Genomic DNA, 19,947 nt, shown 5'->3' with positions numbered 1-19,947 from the left:
TGGTAGAGACAGGGGGCAGGCAGGGGGGAAGCTTCAGAGCCACAGAGGAGAGCGCAGCAACAAGGGTGCAGAGGGCAAAACGGAGAGATTCCCGCACAGAGGAATGGTGGTGACCAATAGTCACCAGCCTGAGGGGCTTGTCTGCTCACCCACCGGGGAGGGCAGGGGCTGGAAGCTGAGGCTCAGGCTTTGGAGGTCAGATCCCAGGGAGAGGACTGGGGTTGGCTGTGTGAACACAGCCTGAAGGGGGCTAGTGTGCCACAGCTAGCTGGGAGGGAGTCCGGGAAAAAGTCTGGACCTGCCTAAGAGGCAAGAGACCATTGTTTCAGGGTGCACGAGAAGGGATTCCTTCCCCATGTTCCCACAGAAGGCACAGCACTGCCTAAGTGAGCTCCAGAGATGGGCAGGAACCACGGCTATCAGCTTGGACACCAGAGAAGGGCATGAAATGCTAACGCTGCCACCAAGAATCCTGTGTGCAAGCACAGGTCAGTATCCAACCCCTGCCCCCCGCTGGGAGCCTGTGCAGTCTGCCACTGCCAGTGTCCCATGATCCAGTGACAACTTCCCCAGAGAACACACGGCACGCCTCAGGCTGTTGCAATGTCATGGCAGCCTCTGCTGCGACAGGCTCTCCCTGCATTCCAATTATGACTACCATACCCCTCCCTCTCCCCAGCCTGAGTGAGCAAGAGAGCCCTAATCAGCTGCTGCTTAACCCCCTCCTGTGTGAGCAGGGAACAGACTCCTGAGGGTGACCTACATGCAGAGGTGGGGCCAAAACCAAAGCTGAACCCCAGGAGCTGTGCAAACAAAGAGGGAAAGGGAAATCTCTCCCTGCAGCCTCAGGAGCAGCAGATTAAATCCCCACAGTCAACATGATGAACGCTGAATCTGAAGAATACCTGAGTAGACAACGAATGTTCCCAAATTGAGGTGGTGGACTTTGGGAGCAACTGTAGACTTTGGGTTTGCTGTCTGAGACTGATTTGGTTTTGATTTTTATATTTATCTTAGTTTAGTTTTTAGTGCTTGTTATCATTGGTGGATTTATTGTTTTTGTTGCTCTCTTCTATTTTTATTTTAATAATTAAAAAAATTTTTTTACTATTTTTTTATTATTATTTTTTTCTTTCTTCTCCCTTCTCTCTGAGCCATGTGACTGACAGGGTCTTGATGCTCTGACAGGCTTGAGCCTCTCAGGTGGGAGAGCCGAGTTCACGACATTGATCCACCAGAGACCTCCTGGCTCCACGTAATATCAATCGGTGAGTACTCTCCCAGAGATCTCCATCTAAATGCCAAGACCCAGCCCCACCCAATGGCCAGCAAGCTCCAGTGCTGGGCACTCCATACAAAGCAACTAGCAAGACAGGAACACAACCCCACCCATTAGCAGAGAGGCTACCTGAAATCATACTGAGTTCACAGACACACTAAAACACATCACTGGACTTGGCCCTGCCCACCAGAAAGACAAGATCCAGCCCCACTGACCAGAAAACAGGCACCAGTCCCCTCCCCCAGGAAGCCTACACAAGCCACTGAAACAACCTCACCCACTGGGGGCAGACACCAAAAACAATGGGAATTAACGAACCTGCAGCCTGGGGAAAAGAGACCCCAAACACAGTAAGTTAAACAAAATGAGAAGACAGAGAAATACGCAGCAGATGAAGGAGCAAGGTAAAAACGCACCAGACCAAACAGATGAAGAGGAAATAGGCAGTCTACCTGAAAAAGAATTCAGACTAATGATAGTAAAGATGATCCAAAATCTTGGAAATAGAATGGAGAAAATACAGGAAGCATTTAACAAGGACCTAGAAGAACTAAAGAGCAAACAAACAATGATGAACAACACAATAAATGAAATTAAAAATTCTCTAGAAAGAAACAATAGCAGAATAACTGAGGAAGACTCAGATCAACAGAATTAGAAATGAAAAAGGAGAGGTAACAACTGACACTGCAGAAATACAAAGGATCATGAGAGATTACTGCAAGCAACCGTATGCCAATAAAATGGACAACCTGAAAGAAATGGACAAATTCTGAGAAAAGCACAACCTTCCAAGACTGAACCCAGATATAATAGAAAATATAAACAGACCAGTCACAAGTCCTGAAATTGAAACTGGGATTAAAAATATTCCAACAAACAAAAGCCCAGGACCAGATGGCTTCAAAGGCAAATTCTATCAAACATTCAGAGAAGAGCTAACACCCATCCTTCTCAAACTCTTCCAAAACATTGCAAAACATTGCAGAGGAAGGAACACTCCCAAACTCATTCTATGAGGCCACCATCACCCCGATACCAAAACCAGACAAAGATGTCACCAAAAAAGAAACTACAGGCCAATATCACTGATGAACATAGATGCAAAAATCCTCAACAAAATACTAGCAAACAGAATCCAGCAGCACACTGAAAGGATCATATACCATGATCAAGTGGGGTTTGTCCCAGGAATGCAAGCATTCTTCAGTATATGCAAATCAATCAATGTGATACACCTTATTAATAAATTGAAGAATAAAAACCATATGATCATCTCAATAGATGCAGAAAAAGTTCTGACAAAATTCAACACCCATTTATGATAAAAACCCTGAAGAAGGTAGGCATAGAGGGAAACTACCTCAACATAATAAAGGCCATATATGACAAACCCACAGCCAACGTTGTCCTCAATGGTGAAAAACTGAAAGCATTTCCGCTAAGATCAGGAACAAGACAAGGTTGCCCACTCTCACCACTATTAGTCAACATAGTTTTGGAAGTTTTAGCCACAGCAGTCAGAGAAGAAAAAGAAATAAAAGGAATCCAAATCCGAAAAGAAGAAGTAAAACTGTCACTGTTTGCACATGACATGATACTCTACATAGAGAATCCTAAAGATGCTACCAGAAAACTACTAGAGCTAATCAATGAATTGGCAAAGTAGCAGGATAAAAAATTAATGCAGAGAAATCTCTTGCATTCCTGTACACTAAGGCTGAAAAATCTGAAAGAGAAATTCAGGAAAAATTCCCATTTACCATTGCAACAAAAAGAATAAAATACCTAGGAATAAACCTACCTAAGGAGACAAAAGACCTGTATGCAGAAAACTATAAGACACTGATGAAAGAAATTAAAGATGATACAAATAGATGGAGAGATATACCATGTTATTGGATTGGAAGAATCAACATTGTGAAAACAAGTCTACTACCCAAAGCAATTGACAGATTCAATGCAATCCCTATCAATCTGCCAATGGCATTTTTCACAGAAGTAGAACAAAAAATTTCACAATTTGTATGGAAACGCAAAAACCCCAAACAGCCAAAGCAACCTGGAGAAAGAAAAATGGAGCTGAGGAATCAGGCTCTCAGACTTCAGACTATACTACAAAGATACACAGAAACAGAAATATAGATCAGTGGAACAGGATAGAAAGCCCAGAGATAAACCCCCACACATATGGTCACCTCATCTTTGACAAAGGAGTCAAGAATATAGAGTGGAGAAGAGACAGCTTCTTCAATAAGTGGTGCTGGGAAAACTGGACAGCTACATGTAAAAGAAAGAAATTAGAACACTTCCTAACACCATACACAAAAATAAACTCAAAATGGATTAAGGACCTAAATGTAAGGCCAGACACTATAAAACTCTTAGAGGAAAACATAGAACACTCTATGACATAAATCACAGCAAGGTCCTTTTTGTCCCACTCTTAGAGTAATGATAATAAAAACAAAAATAAACAAATGGGACCTAATGAAACTTAAAAGCTTTTGCATGGCAAAGGAAACCATAAAGAAGACGAAAAGACAACCCTCAGAATGGGAGAAAATATTTGCAAACGAAGCAACCGACAAAGGATTAATCTCAAAAATATACAAGCAGCTCATGCAGCTCAGTATCAAAAAAACAAAAAACCCAATCCAAAAATGGGCAGAAGACCTAAATAGACACTTCTCCAAAGAAGATATACAGATTGCCAACAAACACATGAAAGGATGCTCAACATCACTAATCATTAGAGAAATGGAAATCAAACCTACAATGAGGTATCACCTCACACAAGTCAGAATGTCCATCATCAAAAAAGCTGCAAACAATAAATCCTGGAGAGTGTATGAAGAAAAGGGAAGCCTCTTGCACTGTTGGTGGGAATGTAAATTGATACAACCACTCTGAAGAACAGCACGGAGGTTCCTTAAAAAGTAAAAATAGAACTACCATATGACCCAGCAATCCCACTACTGGGCATATACCCTGAGAAAACCATAATTCAAAAAGAGACATGTACCACAATGTTCATTGCAGCACTATTTACAATAGCCAGCACATGGAAGCAACCTAAGTGTCCATTGACAGATGAATGGATAAAGAAGATGGGGCACATATATACAATGGAATATTACTCAGCCATAAAAAGAAACAAATTGAGTTACTTGTAGTGAGGTGGATGGACCTAGAGTCTGTCATACGGAGTGAAGTAAGTCAGAAAGAGACAAACAAATACCATATGCTAACACATATATATGGAATCTAAAAAAAAAAAAGGGTGCTGATGAACCTAGGGGCAGTACAGGAATAAAGACAAAGACGTAGAGAATGGACTTGAGGACATGGGGAGGGAGGGAAGGGGAAGCTAGGACGAAGTGAGAGAGTAGCACTGACATATACACACTACCAAATGTAAAATAGATAACCAGTGGGAAGCAGCTGCAAAGCACGGGGAGATCAGCTCTGTGCTTTGTAACTACCTAGAGGGGTGGGATAGGAAGGGTGGGAGGGAGACACAAGAGGGAGGGGATATGGGGATATATGTATACATATAGCTGATCCACTTTGTTATACAGCAGAAACTAACACAACATTGTAAAAACTTAAAAAAAAAAAAAAAGGAATTAAGTGAAATGGCTCTCAAGGTGCCTGGGCCATGTGAAGCCAGGATGACTCAGTGCCCACTGTGTATGAGAATCATCTGTGGACCTCTGGAAAGATTGGTGTCTGGGCCTTCTCTGCTGTCGTTGACTGCTTTAGTAAGGGTGAGAGACTCCTCTGTTGATGAGCTTTGGATCAGGATGTTTTGAAAATATTTAATGGCCAGTGTGGCACCAGACTGTCCAAATTGTGCAGACCATCTGTGCAGTTTGAATATCAGCATTGTCTGGGTCTAAAGTTTCCAAAAAGAAGAAAAGGAGCAAGAGTTAGGAGGGTGAATTTGAAGGAGTTTGAAGGAGAGAAGCTTTCCAGAGCATGAAAAAGGGAAGAAGGAAAGAGTTCCTTGAGATGAAAAGGTTTGGGTTAGCAGGGTCAGGGGAAGAGGCAAGGAGGTTAATCATAGGGTGGGCAGGAGAACTTGGATCCAGAAAGCTGATTCAGGAATGCTGCCCAAGTGGGTGGATTTGGCAGAGTTCTATCATTAATAGGGTCACCATATAATTTACTGGCCAAACTAGAACACTTTTGAGAGTGAAAAGGGCACCAATTACATTAGGACAATTGGGACAATAGTCCATATATAAAAACCAAAGCTTTACATTCAGAGCATTTGGGTGACTAATTCCATGGTTTTTCTTTGCCATTGTCAGCACTCCAACAATAGAACTATGTCTTGGGGAGCATACATGAGAAGAATTGTAGAAGTTAGAAGAACAGAATCCTGAGCAGAGATGAAGTTCTGTAAGTTTTAATGTATTAATGTTGTGAAGTACATAGCGGATAACACCAAAATTGATTCTTCCTTACTTCCTGTGAGGAAAAAGGCAATGTGTACAGCACTATAAAGATGGGTAATTTGGAGACAAGAATTTAGTCAAATGGAATAAACCAGTACTTGGATATTGAGAAGTATTCCCTGAGATGAAAGGAAATAGGTAACAGTGCACAGTCTTGAGGAGCAGGAATATTTCTTGGCTGTGTGAGAGAATATAACCTTTGGAAATGTTATCTAATTTTGAAAGAAGAAAGCCACCACAATGGCACCTGAATGACAATGAACTCTGCTTGTGGCTCCAAAGAAAATAAACTAATGAAAGGATTTATGTGTAGGATTGCTTACTGACATTCACATCAGGAAACGGAGGTGGGGGGGGGGTCACTGAGGAAAAAAAAATAAGCAGTATTTAATTGATTTGTAAAATAAGCCTCAGGCCTCCTCCTTATTCCAGAAGAGTAAGTAATGATTAAATGTAATATATGTTTGGTAGTAAAAATTCCATTTAGAGATAATGATTTTGAGCAGTTTTGCTCTTTTAGTATACTTTGTAGCACTTATGCATGGGAAATATCATAGCCAGATTTTTCTTTAAATGCCTTCCTGCATTTCTAGGTAAGCATAATAGTTCAGTTAAATTAATCTAATAATTTAACTGAACTATATAATGAAGTTCATTATTTTTATTCTGTAATTATCTATAGTTTCCTTTCATTTTTCAATGAGGCTTATTGCACAGTAGTATGGTTTTGTGTAATATTTAAATTTTATTTTTCGTTTAGTTTAGTTTTTTCAATATATGGCATTATGATTTCACACAAATTTATATGAATTAGTGAGTAAACAGATGCTGCATTTTAATTTTTCAATTAAGAAACAAGTGGGCTCCTATTTATTATTTAGATTTTTATTGGTGTAGGGAAACCCCTGCAGAGAGTATTCAATTCTTACTAACTCTATTTACTGCTCCTTAGGCCATTATCTGTTATTCAATCATTTCTATTTCAGCCTTTCTGTTCCTAGTGCTGGTCCACAGCTGATGCTGTTGGTTCAGATAAGGTGCTTAGAAATGGAAAACCACTTAAAATACCACAATGTCACCAAAGCGAATGAGCATCTTTTCTCCTCTTTGGTTATTCTTGTTACATATTTTTCCTATTGTTGCTGACCATGGTGTTTTAGGAGGAACAGAAAAATTAACATAAAAGATTTTAAAAGGACCAGATTTAAGAGATTCTAAAGCCTTTAAGACAACATCCTTAATGAGCCCTTTATTAAATATTTAGGTTGCCACATTCTATTTATTAAGAGACCCACTTTTAGGTAGGTCAAATGTGTGACCCACTTCTGCATGTAGGTATAAGATTAATAGCACGATTTATTAAAACTTTGCTTGCTCAAGTAATTTGTTACGCCAAAAGAAGACAAACATTTCAACTTTGCTTTGTAGTGTTTAAGAGAGAAGTGGCTTTTCAAATCATTTCCTCAAATCAGTAATAACTATTCATTTATTTATTCATCACCACAAATATTTATTGCTCTATTTACTGTGTGCCAGGCACTGTTCTAGAAGCTAGGGACTCAGCAGGGAAGATAACAAAATCTCATGGAACTTACAGTTTTACAACATTAGCTGCTGTTTTAGTTATCTATTGGTCCACAACAAATCATCTCAAAATCTAGCAGCTTAAGAAAAACAATTCCTTATTATCTTTCAGGGTTTTGTAGATTGTTGGAGCTCAGCTGGGCAGTTTTCCCTTGTGATCTCTCATGTAGGTATGGTTGGGACTGGTGTTATCTGAAGGCTAAACTGGGCTGGGCATCCAAGATGGCCCACTCACATGACAGGCAGTCGATGCTAGTTGTTGGCTGAGAGTTTAGCCAAGACTGGATCAGAGCATCTGTAGGCAAGCTCTCCATGTGGCATGGGCTTCTTATAGCATGGTGACTGGCTGGGTTCCAAAAGCAAATGTTGCAGGACAAAGAAAGAAGAACCGTCAGAAATTGTCAGAGCATCACTTCTTTACTCTATTTGTCAGTGCAGTCAGAGCATGGCTTGATTCAAGGGTAGGGGGCATAGGCCATACGTCCTAATGGGAAAAGTGTCAAAGAATTTGTTGTCATCTTTGCCCTTTGCAGTGCATCATATCAGGTAATGCATGCTGTCAATTTGTCTCATTTGGATGATGTTAACTTTGACAGCTTGTTTAAGGTGGTATCTGCCATATTTTCTCTGTAAAATTACTAGTTTTTCCCTTGTAATTAATAACTTATTGATTAAGAAGGGACATGAGAGGTACTAAAAGTGTTATCTGTTTTAATCTGGGCAGACATTGCATTAAGTATATACCTATGTACAAATACATCAAGCTGTTCATTTCAAAATAAAGCATTTTACATACTTTAGTATAATATGCTTACTATTTCAATGAAAAAGAAAAAATTTTTTTCACTCTTCACCTTTATACCTTGCCCAGTTGTACTTTGGTTGGTTTGACAATGATTCCACTAATCTCCCAATTACAAAGACCAAAAAAGTCAGACACCTCTTCACTGTTCTCTAACTTACCCCCACCTGCAGCTTCTGGCCTCTGTCATGACTCTCTATAATTCGTTTTCCAACTGGCACCCAGACTAATTTTTCTAAAAAAAATGCAACTGTGAAACTGTTGTTCCCCTGCTTTAAATTCATTTCATCACCCCTAGGATAAAATCCAAGTTCCTTGAATTATAAGTAACTCCATGCCTGCTTAATCTCTCCAAACTCATCTCTCATGACTCTCAGTATGAACGCAGTCTTCCTTACTTAGTTTCCTACTGAGGTAGGTATTTGCCTATGACCTAAAAGGCAAAATAACACTTCAGCGGTTTATTGAATGGTAATTTAGTTCAATTCTGTTTGATGAATATTACTGAGTACTAATTGAGTGCAAGCCTCTGAGCTAGGTACAGAGGTAAGTGTTATGATAAGGAATGAATGTAGTCCTTGCTTCCCATTGGGATAAGAGAAGTGTACAAATTACCCCACTACAGAGCAGAATTTAATAAGTGCCCTAAGAAGTATAAACACAATGCAATGGTAATTCATAGGAGGGAGCGATGAAAGCCTTGCTGATCAGGGTTTGTCTTAATTAATGCTACTGTCTCAAGGAGAATGAAGCTGCCATTTAAGGGGAAAATCATGTAAAAGGAATTAGCTACTCAAAAAATTAAGGCTCCAATAATTCAAAAAGAGTCATGTACCAAAATGTTCATTGCAGCTCTATTTACAATAGCCAGGAGATGGAAACAACCTAAGTGTCCATCATCGGATGAATGGATAAAGAAGATGTGGCACATATATACAATGGAATATTACTCAGCCATAAAAAGAAACGAAATTGAGCTATTTGTAATGAGGTGGATGGACCTAGAGTCTGTCATACAGAGTGAAGTAAGTCAGAAAGAGAAAGACAAATACCGTATGCTAACACATATATATGGAATCTAAAACAAAGAAACAAACAAAAAATTGTTCATTAAGAACCTAGGGTCAGGAAAGGAATAAAGATACAGACCTACTAGAGAATGGACTTGAGGATATGGGGAGAGGGAAGGGTAAGCTGTGACAAAGTGAGAGAGTGGCATGGACGTATATACACTACCAAACGTAAAATAGATAGCTAGTGGGAAGCAGCCACATAGCACAGTGAGATCAGCTCAGTGCTTTGTGACCACCTAGAGGGGTGGGATAGGGAGGGTGGGAGGGAGGGAGATGCAAGAGGGAAGAGATATGGGAACATATGCATATGTGTAACTGATTCACTTTGTTATAAAGCAGAAATTAACACACCATTATAAAGCAATTATACTCCAATAAAGATGTTAAAAATATAATAATAGGGGCTTCCCTGGTGACGCAGTGGTTGAGAGTCTGCCTGCCGATGCAGGGGACATGGGTTCGTGCCCCCATGAAAAATGCCAGTGGTAGTTTGATAGGGATTGCATTGAATCTGTAGATTGCTTTGGGTAGTACAGTCATTTTCACAATGTTGATTCTTCAAATCCAAGAACATGGTATATCTCTCCATCTATTTGTATCATCTTTAATTTCTTTCATCAGTGTCTTATAATTTTCTGCATACAGGTCTTTTGTCTCCTTAGGTAGGTTTATTCCTAGATATTTTATTCTTTTTGTTGCAATGGTAAATGGGAGTGTTTTCTTAATTTCACTTTCAGATTTTTCATCATTAGTGTATAGGAATGCTGGAGATTTCTCTGCATTAATTTTGTACCCTGCTACTTTACCAAATTCATTGATTAGCTCTAGTAGTTTTCTGGTAGCATCTTTAGGATTCTCTATGTATAGTATCATGTCATCTGCAAACAGTGACAGCATTACTTCTTCTTTTCCAATTTGGATTCCTTTTATTTCCTTTTCTTCTCTGATTGCTGTGGCTAAAACTTCCAAAACTATGTTGAATCATAGTGGTCTTGTTCCTGATCTTAGTGGAAATGCTTTCAGTTTTTCACCATTGAGGACGATGTTGGCTGTGGGTTTGTCATATATGGCCTTTATTATGTTGAGGAAAGTTCCCTCTATGCCTACCTTCTTCAGGGTTTTTGTCATAAATGGGTATTGAATTTTGTTGAAAGCTTTCTCTGCATCGATTGAGATGATCATATGGTTTTTCTCCTTCAGTTTGTTAATATGGTATATCACACTGATTGATTTGCATATATTGAAGAATGCTTGCATTCCTGGGACAAACCCCACTTGATCATGGTGTATGATCCTTTTAAAGTGCTGTTGGATTCTGTTTGCTAGTATTTTGTTGAGGATTTTTGCGTCTATGTTCATCAGTGATATTGGCCTGTAGTTTTCTTTCTTTGTGACATCTTTGTCTGGATTTGGTATCAGGGTGATGGTGGCCTCATAGAATGAGTTTGAGAGTGTTCTTCCCTCTGCTATATTTTGGAAGAGTGTGAGAAGGATAGGTGATAGCTCTTCTCTAAATGTTTGATAGAATTCGCCTGTGAAACCGTCTGGTCCTGAGCTTTTGTTTGTTGGAAGATTTTTAATCCCAGTTTCAATTTCAGTGCTTGTGATTGTCTGTTTATATTTTCTACTTCTTCCTGGTTCAGTCTCAGAAGTTTGTGCATTTCTAAGAATTTGTCCATTTCTTCCAGGTTGTCCATTTTACTGGCATAGAGTTGCTTGTAGCAATCTCCCATGAACCTTTGTATTTCTGCAGTGTCAGTTGTTACTTCTCCTTTTTCATTTCTAATTCTATTGATTTGAGTCTTCTCCCTTTTTTTCTTGATGAGTCTGGCTAATGGTTTATCAATTTTGTTTGTCTTCTCAAAGAACCAGCTTTTAGTTTTATTGATCTTTGCTATCGTCTCCTTCATTTCTTTTTCATTTATTTCTGATCTGATCTCTATGATTTCTTTCCTTCTTCTAACTTTGGGGTTTATTTGTTCTTCTTTCTCTAATTGCTTTAGGTTCAAGGTTAGGTTGCTTATTTGAGATGTTTCTTGTTTCTTAAGGTAGGATTGTATTGCTATAAACTTCCCTCTTAGAACTACTTTTGCTGCATCCCATAGGTTTTGGGTCGTCATGTTTTCATTGTCATTTGTTTCTAGGTATTTTCTGATTTCCTCTTTTATTTCTTCAGTGATCTCTTGGTTATTAAGTAGCGTATTGTTTAGCCTCCATGTGTTTGTATTTTTTACAGTTTTTTTTTCCTGTAATTGATATCTAGTCTCATAGTGTTGTGGTCAGAAAAGATACCTGATATGATTTCAATTTTCTTAAATTTACCAAGGCTTGATTTGTGACCCAAGATATGATCTATCCTGGAGAATGTTCCATGAGCACTTGAGAAGAATGTGTATTTTGTAGTTTTTGGATGGAATGTCCTATAAATATCAATTAAGTCCATCGTGTTTAATGTATCATTTAAACCTTGTGTTTCCTTATTTATTTTCATTTTGGATGATCTGTCCATTGGTGAAAGTGGGGTGTTAAAGTCCCCTACTATGAATGTATTACTGTCCATTTCCCATTTTATGGCTGTTAGTATTTGCGTATTGAGGTACTCCTATGTTGGGTGCATAAATATTTACAATTGTTATATCTTCTTGGATTGATCCCTTGATCATTATCTAGTGTCCTTCTTTGTCTCTTGTAACATTCTTTATTTTAAAGTCTCTTTTGTCTGATATGAGAATTGCTACTCCAGCTTTCTTTTGATTTCCATTTGCATGGAATATCTTTTTCCATCCCCTCACTTTCAGTTTGTATGTGTCCCTAGGTCTGAAGTGGGTCTCTTGTAGACAGCATATATATGGGTCCTGTTTTTGTATCCATTCAGCCAGTCTATGTCTTTTGGTTGGAGCATTTAATCCAATTACATTTAAGTTAATTATCGATATGTATGTTCCTATTACCATTTTCTTAATTGTTTTGGGTTTGTTATTGTAGGTCTTTTCCTTCCCTTGTGTTTCTTGCCTAGAGAAGTTCCTTTAGCATGTGTTGTAAAGCTGGTTTGGTGGTGCTGAATTCTCTTAGCTTTTGCTTGTCTTAAAGGTTTTAATTTCTCCATCAAATCTGAATGAGATCCTTGCTGGTAGAGTAATCTTGGTTGTAGGTTTTTCTCCTTCATCACTTTAAATATGTCCTGCCACTCCCTTCTGGCTTGCAGAGTTTCTGCTGAAAGATCAGCTGTTAACCTTATGGGGATTCCCTTGTGTGTTATTTGTTGTTTTTCCCTTACTGCTTTTAATATTTTTTTCTTTGTATTTAATTTTTGATAGTTTGATTAATATGTGTCTTGGTATGTTTCTCCTTGGATTTATCCTGTATCGGGCTCTCTGTGCTTCCTGGACTTGATTAACTATTTCCTTTCCTGTATTAGGGAAGTTTTCAACTATAAACTCTTCAAATATTTTCTCAGTCCCTTTCTTTTTCTCTTCTTCTGGGACCCCTATAATTCGAATGTTGGTGCGTTTAATGTTGTCCCAGAGGTCTCTGAGACTGTCCTCAGTTATTTTCATTCTTTTTTCTTTATTCTGCTCTGCAGTAGTTATTTCCAGTATTTTATCTTCAAGGTCACTTATCCATTCTTCTGCCTCAGTTATTCTGCTATTGATTCCTTCTAGAGAATTTTAAAATTCATTTATTGTGTTGTTCATCACTGTTTGTTTACTCTTTAGTTCTTCTAGGTCCTTCTTAAATGTTTCTTGTATTTTCTCTATTCTATTTCCAAGATTTTGGATCATCTTTACTATCATTATTCTGAATTTTTTAAAAAAAATTATTATTATTATTTTGTGGTACGCAGGCCCCCCACTGCCGCGGCCCCTCCCGTTGCGGAGCACAGGCCCCAGATGCACAGGCCCAGCAGCCATGGCCCATGGGACTGGGGCACAAACCCACGTCCGCCACACTAGCAGGCGGACCCCCAACCACTGCGCCACCAGGGAAGCCGTATTCTGAATTCTTTTTCAGGTAGACTGCCTATTTTCTCTTCATTTGTTAGGTCTGGTGGGTTTTTGCCTTGCTCCTTCATCTGTGGTGTGTTTTTCTGTCTTCTCATTTTGTTTAACTTACTGTGTTTGGGGTCTCCTTTTCGCAGGCTGCAGGTTCGTAGTTCACATCGTTTTTGGTGTCTGTCCCCAGTTGCTATTTTTGGTTCAGTGGGTTGTGTAGGCTTCCTGGTGGAGGGGACTAGTGCCTGTGTTTTGTTGGATGAGGCTGGATCTTGTCTTTCTGGTGGGCAGGTCCACATCTGGTCATGTGTTTTGGGGTGTCTGTGGCCTTATTATGATTTTAGGCAGCCTCTCTGCTAATGGATGGGGTTGTGTTCCTGTCTTGCTAGTTGTTTGGCATAGGGTGTCCTGCAGTGTAGCTTGCTGGTCATTGAGTGAGGCTTGGTCTTGGCGTTGAGATGGAGATTTCTGGGAGATTTTCACTGTTTGATATTACGTGGAGCTGGAAGGTCTCTTGTGGACCAGTGTCCTGAACTTGGCTGTCCCACCTCAGAGGCACAGCCCTGATGCCTGGCTAGAGCACCAAGAGCCTTTCATCCACACAGCTCAGAATAAAAGGGAGAAAAAATAGAAAGAAAGAAGATAAGAAGATAAAATAAAATAAAACAAAGTTATTAAAATAAAAGTCATTAAGAAAAAAAATTTTTTAAGTAAAAAAAAAAAACGGACAGACAGAATCCTAGGACAAATGGTAAAAGCAAAGCTGTAGAGACAAAATTACACACAGAAGCATACACATACACACTCACAAAAAGAGAAAAAGGGGAAAAAATATATATATATATCTTTACTACCAATGTCCACCTCCTCAATTTGGGATGATTCCTTGTCTATTCAGGTGTTCCACAGATGCAGGGTACTTCAAGTTGATTGCGGAGCTTTAATCTGCTGCTCCTGAGGCTGCTGGGAGAGATATCCCTTTCTCTTCTTTGTTTGCACAGCTCCTGGTGTTCAGCTTTGGATTTGGACCCTCCTCTGCGTGTCGGTCGCCTGAGGGCGTCTGTTCTTCGCTCAGAAGGACGGGGTTAAAAAAGCAGCTGATTCGGGGGTTCTGGCTCACTCAGGCCGGGAGGAGGGAGGGGCACGGATGCGGGGCGAGCCTGTGGCTGCAGCAGCCAGCATGACATTGCACTAGGCTGAAGCGCGCCGTGTGTTCTCCCAGGGAAGTTGTCCCTGGATCACAGGACCCTGGCAGTGACGGGCTGCACAGGCTCCCCGGAAGGGGGGTGTGGATAGTGACCTGTGCTCGCACACAGGCTTCTTGGTGGCAGCAGCAGCAGCCTTAGCATCCCATGCCTGTCTCTGGGGTCCGTGCTGATAGCTGCGGCTCGCGCCCGTCTCTGGAGCTCCTTTAAGCAGCGCTCTTAATCCCCTCTCCTCGCGCACCAGGAAACAAAGAGGGAAGAAAAAGTCTCTTGCCTCTTCGGCAGCTCCTGACCTTTTCCCAGACTCCGTCCCAGCTAGCCGTGGTGCACTAACCCCCTGCAGGCTGTGTTCACACCGCCAACCCCAGTCCTCTCCCTGGGATCTGACCTCCGAAGTCTGAGCCTCAGCTCCCAGCCCCGACCCGCCCCGGCGGGTGAGCAGACAAGCCTCTCGGGCTGGTGAGTGCTTGTCGGCACCGATCCTCTGTGCGGGAATCTCTCCGCTTTGCCCTCCGCACCCAGTGGCTGTGCTCTCCTCAGTGGCTCTGAAGCTTCCCCCCTCTGCCACCCACAGTTTCCACTCGTGAAGGGGCTTCTAGTGTGTAGAAACTTTTCCTCCTTCACAGCTCCCTCCCACTGGTGCAGGTTCCGTCCCTATTCTTTTGTCTCTGTTTATTCTTTTTTCTTTTGCCCTACCCAGGTACGTGGGGATTTTCTTGCCTTTTGGGAAGTCTGAGGTCTTCTGCCAGCGTTCAGTAGGTGTTCTGTAGGAGTTGTTCCACATGTAGATGTATTTCTGATGTATTTGTGGAGAGGAAGGTGATCTCCACGTCTTACTCTTCCGCCATCTTGAAGCTCCTCTCCCCTTAATTACCTCTTTAAAGGCCCTATCTCCAAATAAGTCACATTTGGAGGTACTGGGGGTTAGGACTTCAACACAGGCATTTTGAGGGAATATAATTCAACCTGTAACACCAACCTTTGTCAGATTTTAGTTGTATATAATTATTTTTTAAGGACATATTTGATCTTGGTGCGTTCTGCATTGCATAAAGTCAAGTTGGTTTATGCTGCAGTTTAGACTGCACATTTCTATTAATGATAATTGGGACTTCTGCTCATTGAAGCTTCCAATAGCATTAGATGGTACTTTAGTCAGGACCAGATTCAACTCCTTCATTTTGCAGGTTCACTGTCTAAAGTCAAACAATTAAAAGCAGAGTCTAGAAATCAGGGTCCTTGCTTCCCAATTCACCAGGCAATATTGCACCTGCTTTGTAATACTACTTAATTTCCTAAAGCTGACCTGGAAACACTAAGATTTTAGAGTCTCTCTTTTTTCATCAGAAATAAAATTAGTATTTCTAGTTTTAGGTTTAAGGCTTTTAATGTATTCTAGCACTTTGAAAATATTTGCAATCCATATGTAATACCCATGTTAATTTTTCATAAGTAAATTAGAAGTTATAGAGCATATTAGCAAGGCATACCTGTGTTAAAATGTCAACTTCTCCCACCTTTTGGGAAGTTAATTAAACATTCTCAATTTCATTCCCCCAGCAGTGAAGTTCCCCCACTATTTAGCTGTGAGAATATATCAAAATAAGAAGAAATAGAAGTCTGATCTTTGTAATCTTCAGAATAAAACAAAGATCCCATATCATAGCAATGTACTATTTTTATATCTCCCTACCATAACTGTGATAATGATAAAAAAAAATGGTTTCTGGGTCTGTGGTAATTCTTTTTTCATGTTATTATTTTATTTATGGATTTGTAAATTTAAATCCTTTCCACTTCAGATGTACTTCCAGATTTATAAACTTTTATTACAATTTTGAAATTTTATCAGAACTTATAATACAGTTTATGAGTAAAAATGGTTTCACTAATTGAGAGTTTAATCAATTAAAAGGAAAGAGAATTCTGTAAAAAGATGTATTGATTTAAGAAGAATGTCAAACATGATTTGTGATGAGTTATAGTATGAGATATGACATTAGGAAGAAGATTAATTCTTAATTATTTAACTTAATACATGTGTAATATAATCAGACTCCAGCACTTGGGATTTTTATTATTTGCCAGTACTAGACAGAAGCAGATCATTTAAATAAAAGTGATCTCTGGGAAGAAAGCAAGTAATAGTTTGCTAAGCAAACTATTAGTTTGAGACAAGTACTGGGAACACGTTTAACTTGTTCTGGAGAATAAATTGCTTTTAAAACTCAAAATTGCTTTAAAGACTTAATATATCACTGTGTATTTGAGGAGATTATGCTAACTACAAATGTGTGATTATCTATTCTTTCTCTAGTAAGACTTCTATTTAGAAAGGTTTGTCTATTTACACATCTTTGCTTGTCCTGTGAATTTACAAGAGGAAAGCTGCCTGCCTTTCAAAAAATATTTTTTCTTTTTTTCTGGCTGTGCCACGCAGCTTGCGGGATCTTAGCTCCCCAACCAGGGATTGAACCCAGGCCCCGGCAGTGGAAGCACTGAGTCCTAACCACTGGACTGCCAGGGAATTCCCTAAAAATATTGTCACTAGTGTATTTTCCAAATTCATTAGCTTGATTTGGGAAATTTCAATCTAATTCTACTGATGGTAAATTTTTATGAAATTAATAATCTATTGGAAACGCCAAAGTAAAATGTTATATTCCTTTGTAGAGTACTATAAATATATGAACCACTGAGTTCATAATGATAATGTTGATAATAATAATGATATTTTTATGGCATATATTACAGTGTTTATTATTTACTAGACATACTGGTAAGTACTTTACATTTCTTATCTCATTTTATCCTCACAATTATTCTATATGGTAGCTTTTTTTATTATCCCCAATTTTCAGGTGAGAAAACTAGATATTAGAGTGCTAAGTAGTTACTTGACTTACAGTCATGTTGTAAGTCAAAGGGGGTAGGGCTATCCCAGCTGCACTTCCTCTCTAAAACCCAGGCCTTGACCACAGTAGCGGTGGTGGGCTACTTTACCATCACCACACCTATATTCTACTTGTCATGCTCAGTGCCTAGCAAGCAAGACTCTTTTTAACTTTGAGACTAGAAACAAATATGACCTATAGCAAAGATTCCCAGAAAGATAAATTTCAAAGGGAAGTGATATGTCACAATGAATCTTATAGAAGTGGTTACTGGGCTACACATAAAAGGAGAGATAGGTATTTGGAGGAAAGTTTAGTGTAGAGAGAGGGAATAACATATAAAGACTGGAAATAGTCATTTTACGCAGTATTTATTTATTGAGTGTGGGTCAATAGTTTGTCTTACATTCTTTTACCTTACATCCCCTCTGCCCCCTAGGAAGGATTATGCTTTTGGTTTCTTTATTTTCACAGATTTAGAGCACCTAGACTATCTTGTATTGCTAGAGCCTATCTTACATCATCACTCTGTCTTGAGACTCTTTGACGTCTTGCTGCTTGCCTCATTTATGATGAATCAGTGCTGGCCTTTGAGGTGTACACACTGGTTCTGCATAGTATCCTTGCTGATGAGTTGCTGATAGAGGCTTTCAAATGCTGATTAACTAGACCTTCATACCTCAGACATCTCAAGGGCTCAGAAAAGAAAGTTCAGCTCCCTAAATGAGATTCCTAAAGATATGCACCGAAAGCTCTCTCCTCTCTTGACAACATCTTATTATGTTAATTATGGCATATTAGTTGGTTGTTCTGATGATAGTTAAGGGAGAAGAGACTGAGCAAGGAAGGAGTGGCGAAAGGTTTTGCTCTGAGGGAGGGAAATAGTCTCCAGCATCTTTTACCAAAGCTCACTCTCATTAAATGGCCTTGGCTATCATGTGACCTCTGTCTGTGATGCTAGTATATTTTCCATATGTAATAAATATACTTAAGAATCCTGGAAAAGTAAGAAAAGGACTATGATATTTGTGCTTGTTTTCTTCTGACTAGCCTCTGCCATCACTTTAAACCTCTTGACTTATATTTATAGTCATGTCCTGAAAGCAATACTGATACATCTTTTCTATTTCATTCTTTGTGAACAGCATTTAAAGTTTTCAAAGTTATTTCTCCAGTTCTATTGCTTACGTATCTGATTTTAACAATTATGATTAAAACATAATCAAGTAAACACTTGACCCTTACCATTCTTCAAGGCTCAGCTACTGACTTCTTCAAGGAGAATGAATCCACCCTATTGGTTAAGATTTTGGCAAATGTGCCCCTCTTCCTCCCCATATCTAACAGTCTTGACTGAGAGGGTTTTGAGTAGCCAGACATCATGATGGGCTTTTCCGGGACCTCTCTCCTCCCAGCTGATTGTGACAGAATGTCTTTTTAAAAAGACGCCCTATCAGACCTTGCAGGCTGTAAGGTGCCCTCTGAACAATTATGGGTATGAAAGGTGAAGAATAGCCTCCCTCCACACTCTCTGCTGTATTAACTTAGGATTTGGGGGGATGGGGCTTGGCCTAGATTTCCTTCTGGCCTATTTGAAACATCAAAGACTGAGACAAGGCCACTGGACACCACAGTATGAGAAACCTCTTTGCTGAAATGTGAAGGTGGAGCAGCCATCTAATTGATCGTTTAGCTCTTCCTTATGTAGCTTGCCCATTGTCACTTAGAGAGAGAAGCTCTGTTCTCCTTCTGAAAAGGAAAACAGGGAAAGCTGGCAAGAACTTGAAGAAGATGGTTTGAATTGTGTTTTTCCCTGGATTTTCAAAAATTGTATTTGCATGTATAAATACTTTTACGTATCATTCTAAAACTGAAAGAAGAAAATGATCATTTTTGGAAGGGGCAAGCTAGAGATAAAAATACAAGTATGGGGGCTTCCCTGGTGGTGCAGTGGTTGAGAGTCCGCCTGCCGATGCACGGGACACGGCTTCGTGCCCCGGTCCGGGAAGATCCCACATGCCGCGGAGTGGCTGGGCCCGTGAGCCATGGCCGCTGAGCCTGCGCGTCCGGAGCCTGTGCTCCGCGGCGGGAGAGGCCATAACAGTGAGAGGCCCGCGTACCGCAAAAAAAAAAAAAAAAAAAAAAATACAAGTATGAAAGTTCTAAAATAATGCAAATATCTGCTGCAGTCTTGATTTACTTTCATTGTCATGGCAGAGGGCACAGAGGAAAGAGATTAAGCTATTTTCTTCCTCTGGGACTCAAGCTCTTTTCTCTCCCAGAAGTCTATTTTGTATTTTTTGCGAAATCCCAAATCCATGTTTAATTTTTCAATGTGGTGTACAATTTAACACGTCATTTGTCTTCTTCGTTATTTTGTACACTTAAGGACTTCATAAACATCTTGTTCTCAGGATTCCAGAAGACGCTGAAGTCACACAGGCTTATTCCCCACTTTACCTCAGAACAACACAATAATATTATCTGGGTATTTCTATTTTTACCCTATAATGAGGACACTCAATCTAAAATTGCTCACAGCCCTGAGCTGTTACATTTCTGGTTCACTTTAACCTGAATAAGGGCTTCAGATTTTCCTGAAATCAGATGCTTGCAATGCCTGTTTCTAGGCGGAACATGGCTCGTTACCAT

The sequence above is a fragment of the Grampus griseus genome (assembly GCF_964374135.1).
Source record: "Grampus griseus genome assembly, chromosome: 13".
In the NCBI taxonomy this organism is placed as follows: Eukaryota; Metazoa; Chordata; class Mammalia; order Artiodactyla; family Delphinidae; genus Grampus; species Grampus griseus.
Note: the sequence above shows the minus strand (reverse complement) of the source record.